This window comes from Chelonoidis abingdonii, chromosome 10 (assembly GCF_003597395.2).
Source record: "Chelonoidis abingdonii isolate Lonesome George chromosome 10, CheloAbing_2.0, whole genome shotgun sequence".
Lineage (NCBI taxonomy): Eukaryota > Metazoa > Chordata > Testudines > Testudinidae > Chelonoidis > Chelonoidis abingdonii.
In genome coordinates, this window is record NC_133778.1 from 29,448,237 (window position 1) to 29,454,994 (window position 6,758).

Below are 6,758 nucleotides of genomic sequence, written 5' to 3' on the forward strand. Positions count from 1 at the left end.
TGGCGTGTGGCCTGGATTGCCAGGCACAAAGTGAGAAGGCCATGACTGATACAGAGGGAGCAGTGAAAGACACATTGAGGATGACTGGATGTGGAAGCTGCGGCATGTACATGATCCTAGAGGGGTTACCTGAAAAGGGTTACATCTGCATGAAGAGTAACATAGCCTGTTTAGTTTGACGTCATGTCGTATGTAGGTCTTGGAAAAATTTCGTGTTGAAGGAGAAAGTATTAAGGACCACGAGGTCAATCGGTAATTGGGACAAATACAACACGGTTTTCAGAGGTAGATCGTTTCCAAACCACCTATCTCCTTCTTCAGAAGGGGCAGGATTTTAGACAAAGAGAAATGCCGGTTTATAGATCTAATTTTACTTTGATCGTAAGGCATTTTGACACAGTCCGCTATGGAATTGTTAGAAGCTGCGAAAAATGGTGTCAAATGATGAATATGAAAATCTGAGAAGTGGAATTAGGATTGGTTAAGGGGAGACTCACGGGTCGTACTGAAAGGGTGAACTGTCAGGCTGAAGGAGTGTACTAGTGGAGTTCCTCAAGGATCAGTTTGGGACCCAATTTTATTTAACCTTTTTATTACTGACTTGGCACAAAGAGCATAATGTGCGAATAAGTTTGCGGATGATACAAGTGGGTATGCTAACACAGGAAGGACCGCGATACCATACAGGAAGATCTGGATGACCTGTTAAACTGAGAAGAATAGTATTAGGATGAAATTTAATAGTGAAAAGTGCAAGGTCATGCACTTAGGGATTAATAATAAGAATTTTCGATATACATTGGGATGCATCATTGGAAACAACAGGGAGGAGAGGACTTGGGGTATTGGTTGACCGCGGATGACGTATTGAGCCGCCAATGCGATATGGCCATTAAAAAGCAATGCGTTCTAGGGTGCATTTCAGGCGAGGTGATTTCCAGCAAGATAAGGAGGTTGTAGTACGTGTTATAAGCGCGCTGGTGCGACCTTCACTGGAATACTGTGTTGCAGTTTCTTGGGTTCTCCCATGTTTAAGAAGCATGAATTCAAACTTGGAACAGGTTCAGAGGTGGGCTCTGGATGATCCGAGGAATGGAAACCTGCCTTATGAAAAGGAGACTCAAAGAGCTTGGCTTGCTTTTAACCTAACCAAAGAAGACTCCGGATGGGAGGATATGGCTTGCTCTATATAAAATTATATCAGGGGATTACCCGTCTAGGGAAGGAGAGGAATTATTTTTTAAGCTTTAGTATTAATGTAGACACAGACAAATGGGTCAAACTGGACACTAGGAAGTTCAGGCTTGAAATTAGACGAAGGTTTTAACCATTGAGGAGGTGAAGTTCTGGAAAGCCTTCTGAGGAGTAGTGGGGGCAAAAAGACATATCTGGCTTTAAGACTTAAGCTTTGTAAGTTATGGAAGGGATTTTGATATGTAGATAGTTTAATTTTTGGCATGGTCCTTGGATTATCAGCAGAATAGGTTTGCTCAATGGTCTCGATGGGATGTTGGATGGGATGGGATCAGAGTACCTGCAGAGAATTTTTCCTGAGTGCTGGCTGGGGAGCCTTGCCACATGCTCAGGGGGTTTAACTGATTAGCCATATTGGGGTCGAAGGAATTTCCTCCAGTGAGATTGGCTGACGGCTCTGGAGGTTTTTTTCACCTTCCCTGCGCATGACCTGCAGCATGAGGCGATGGCGGTTCGGCATGGGTCACTTGCTGGTGGATTCTCTGCTTGAGGTCTTCAAACCACAATTTGAAGACTTCAATAACTCGGACATAGGTTAGGGGTTTTTATAGAAGTGGATGGGTAGGGTTCTGTGGCCTGCTTTGTGCAGGAGGTCAGACTAGATGATCATGTTGGTCCCTTCTGACCTATGAGTCTATGAGTCCATGAGTCTAAACCTTCAGGGGTAGATGTTGTCTTGTATGAAACATTTGTATAATACATAGCACAATGGGTCCCTGCTCCCAGCTGGCTCATCCTATGGCAATACAAAGACAACAAAATTATAATAAACTAGCTTAACTGACCTGCTGGGCAATTGCCATGGCACCTCATATAGCCAGTATCGGTCCACCACCCATTGCAGCCTCCCAGAACTGGGGTTGTGGATTGAGGATATTTGCACTGCCGTCATTCCTGGCTCCTGGAATGGCACTTTGGAGGCCATTGCAAGTGGTGCAACTTAGAGAACTTCTCCCATCTTTGTGTCCCATTCTTACCCATCCCAAAAGCATCACAGGGTTCCAAAGAACTGATCCTGGAGCAAATATTCTTTTCCAAATATCTACCCCTTTATTTTTCTTGCCTCTATCTCTCTCCATTACTTCCACTATTTCCTTTAACAGACAGTGCCTGGAAAAGGCCATGTAGCTCAAATGTCCTTACAAACTCTATTTTTCTACGTTCAGCACGTATTCAACATCCCCCATCCCCGTTTGCAGCCTACACACTAATAAAATTCTTTAAGAGGGTAAACATGTGCAGCCTCAGATTAGCATCAAAACAGAAAGTGGGAAAAATACTGGGAACTTGGAGAAGAACATGTCGACAGACTGATCTTTGGAGCTGAGATTGGCAAGGATCATAGGTTTAGAACATAAAGTTAAATTGAATCACAACATGGCTTGGTAATGAACACAGTGGGCCAACTTCACAGGCTCTTGTTTAGTTTTTACCTAATCCTCACTTGGGCAAAACAACAGATTTTAGCTCAATATCATGAACAGAAGCCCACTGGGTAGAATCAGATCTTAACTAACTGTAAAGGGATGAATGAAATTTAAATTAAATAAGTGAAAATTTTTAACTTTCCTTTTTACGTAGTTTTTGGAATGGACAGTTATGGTGTCCTTAGCTGTATGTGACTTTTTAAGGGGAAAACACAACTCATATATTTAAACTGATTTTCTCCAGTTTCATTTAACTCAAAGCCTCTCCCGCACCTCACCGCCCAACACTGTATATATGCACGTATTTCATTAATTTCACAACAGTGTTTGGGAAAATTGCCTTCTTGTTTGGGATAATTAAGTTATATTTGAAAAACTTATGCATTAAGTAATAGCAAACCACAATCACAGGGTTAATCAGGAACAGAACTATATGAGGACAAAAACACACATCTTAAAATATGCACAGATGATCTATTTAGAGAAGTACCAGATTATACAATGATTAAAGAAAATCAAATGCCAAATCAAAGTAATATAATTTTACTTAACATTTATATTTCATTTTACGGATTTAATTGTATTCCCTGTAGCCTCATTTTTTAAAGGGAAGATGGTTCAGTTGTTAGCCTGGACCCAGGAGACTGGAGTTCAGTTCTCTGCTATCACACCAACTTCCTGCGTGAACTTGGGCAAGTGTCTTAGACTCTTTCATTAGAGCCATGAATTAAAAACAAATCCTGTTCTCACTTTAATTTTAGCTCATCTGGGGACCGCCATCCATGTCTCACCTTTGTTACCGAAATGTGGGAAGATGCTTCTCCCAATCCTGCCATGACAATATCAGCTGGAGGTAGAAGAAGAGTTTAGCCAGACTGCAGCTGCTTCTTCATTATACGTACCATCCCTTATGAGGGCCCCACTGTGCTAGGTGCAATAAATGCATATAAGGAAAGAGGGTCCTTGGAATTTAGCCTTCAAACAGCAAGAACAAAGAAGAGCACTCAAAAAGAAGAAAATTTCAGTCCTTTAAGATACAGGTAGAAGGGGTAAGTTTCTCAGAAATGTACCAGCTAGGATGGGTAGAAAAGAGAGTTACACAAGGTCTATCAAAATATATGCCAGGCTGGGAAGAAGCCTAAAAAATCTGCCAGCTTTGGTAAGAAGACTCTACCACTGAGTGTGTCTGGTAAAGTGCTGCAGGGGACTCAGTCCCATTTCCTCTCCTCTCCCCTCCAAGTATACAAGACCTACGGGATCGCAGCCCAGCAGGCATGAGGAGCTAGGGGCAGGATGTAATGGAAGGCAAGGAAAGAGATTAGGCAGTTTTCTATGTTGCTGTGTCCTTTGCCTTCCCATTTGAGGGTCTCTTAAGGGCTGCCAGGTATATGTGCGCAAGTAATCTCCTTAGACTCCCAGCAGATCAGTCTCTTTCAGGTGGATGGGAAGGTTATATCTCCATGCCCCACAGTCTGGCAGACACTGTAGTGGGCCATAAGTCTGTGTTCCTATCCATGTAGAGTTGTTAGATGGGTCAAGGATGCTTCTTTCAGACTGACTTTTGGAGGTGTACTGTGGAGCTTTTTTGCACTCCACATAGTCTTTTCACTGCCCCTCCTCCCACCAGCTCTCATCTTCAGATCTCATGTGCCCCATTTTTCTTCTGTGATTACAACATGGTGGGTAAAAGGACTCAAAGTGTCCCCTGGAAATCCACCAATGTAGTGAAAAGGAGCAATGGGTGGGAGCTCAGCTATTGACAGGGCAATACTGCAGCTTTTGAAGCACAGAATAGAAATGGTGCCTTTGATCATCACTCTGGTCCATTAATAACTGCAAGAGGTGGCTGCTTCTCCTGGGTAGTATGTGCAGAGAACACACACTGGGTAGTATGTACAGGAAACACCTTACTTTCTACACCCTATCAAGGAACAGAGGAGAAATTGAGGAATAAACTTGCTGAAGCCAGGCTTCAAAGTGACTGGTACCTCTTATGACCTCCCTCCTAATCTCCATCTAAGGAAGCTAGGAAAGTGGACTTCAAAGCAGCTTGATGATGGAGTTGTTAGACACTGTTGCTGGACAACAACCAAGCTGGGATAAGGAGAACAGAGACCAGCCATGATTCCTAGCCATCAAGATCCCTTCATGCAGGCCTTCTTCCTTTAGAGGCTGCAAAGGAAAGAGGCTCTGAGCCTAGGAATGAATTATTCATTTGCAGTTCCTCTGCATTCCCTCCAGGTGGTTTCCCTGCTGCAGCAGCAGCCTGGCCACCCTGAATCCCACTTCTTAGCAAGGCAGAGGAGTGTAGGCAACCAGAGTCATTTTGAAACCCCATATTAGCATGGTTCTTCTCCAGTCAATCCCTGACTAGAATGAGTATAGTAGATGAGGGTAGCTTCCTTCTGCTGCCCTTGGAAGGAGATGCCCTGGGTCAGCCCGACTGAAATGCTCCCTCCTTCCTTGCCTGCTATTTTTCCTGTGCAGATGCCAAAGCCCTGCCCTTTCAATGGCTGACCACCCCTTCCTTTCTTATTTCTCTCACTCCTGCGCTCACTGTTGTATTGAAGGCTGCTCCCTACCTGATGCCATTGAAGAAAGGCAGAGAGAAGGGACACTTAATCGGAGATGTATATCCTTAGTTTCCACATACATCCAGTAACATGTACAAGTACTATAGATGGGCTTGAACCAGAAAATTGCAGCTGAACTTCAAACTTTGGGCAAGTTCAGATCTAATTGCAAACTTCTTTGACTTATCTCTACTATGCCAATTTTCTCGACTAGATGTTCATTTGACTAGAATTCTGGAAAATCCAGCTCAAAAATGTTAGAGGCAAGTGTTCCCATTATCCATCTTAGAAGTGTTTCTAAACACATGCCGTAAAACGCTACAGTGCCAAATTTTCTCTATTTCCTGCATAATTATGATTCTCATCATCCTTCCCTTGTGCCCTAAAATAACCTGAAAACAAGGCAAAGTTTAATAACATTCTGGATAAAGAAAATTGAGTGGATCTGATCAAGAAAGGAGACAAAGTGAGAAAGTGGCTTGCTGTCTTCTAACAACCATATCATGGTTAAAACTGCAAATGACCCAGGAAAATAACCGAGCATTTAAAAACATGAAAGTAGTATTTGAAATAAAAGTGTGTGGGGAAGTATTAAGAAAAAAATTCATCAATTATTGTTTTGCTGTAGAACATCAGCTCCACCTGCTGGTAAAAATCAAATTCTAAATAGTGATATACTATGATTTTGTACAACGTTGTTTGGTTTGTTTTTTTTGGCAGGAAAGTATTGAACTCTTCAAGCTATGTGAGTTGGGAGCGCCTAATTCCTAGAGTCAAGGAAGTAAGAAATTATAAATGATCACTGAACACTTCATTCTGACACAGACTGCTGTGACACTGGCTCAATAATGAAAACATGACACACCAACATGGTTTATACCAGTCTAAATACACTAATGTTTCAAAATGAACTAATGTGGCCTGTCATGGAAAGTCCTCAGCATGTCTCAGGGAGAGCTTAGTATCTTGCTGGATCCGATCTTTTGTGCAAGACATTAGTTTAATTTTGATTAAAACCAGAACCACATGACCAAAACATACAATACCACAAGCTTATCATAAATCATTTCATTAACAATAACTCCTCTTTCATATGGGTCAAAAAATTCTTTAAGCACGTTTTTGTCTTCTCTATGGATAATGGAATCCTTTTTGAAGCTATGATTTTACTGTAGTTTTATTAAATTTTAACTGACATTTCTATTTTTAAAAGCATACTAAAAGCTATTTTTCTGAATAAGAATAAACTCAGTATCTCTATTTTTTTTGTCTTCATGGAATTCAAATTCAGAACACAGGCAATGCTACGTATTGGAAGTGATGTTGAGAGGGAGGTTTGGTGTAGGTCCCTTACTCAATGAGGCAGGTATCCTAGTGGTGGAAGATATGGAAAAGGCTGAAGTACTCAATTCCTTCTTCACTTCAGTCTTTACGGGCAGGATCAACTCCCAGACTACTACACTGGGGAACGCAGAGAGGAGAGGAGGAGAGCAGCCCACTGTGA

At 42.0% G+C, this 6,758-nt stretch overlaps 1 protein-coding gene across 3 annotated transcripts in view; it reads right to left on the reverse strand.

Annotated features, from left to right (window-relative positions):
- The window catches only part of GULP1 (GULP PTB domain containing engulfment adaptor 1), a 217,202-nt gene that overhangs the window by 70,206 nt on the left and 140,238 nt on the right, over positions 1-6,758 (reverse strand). The window lies entirely within an intron of this gene.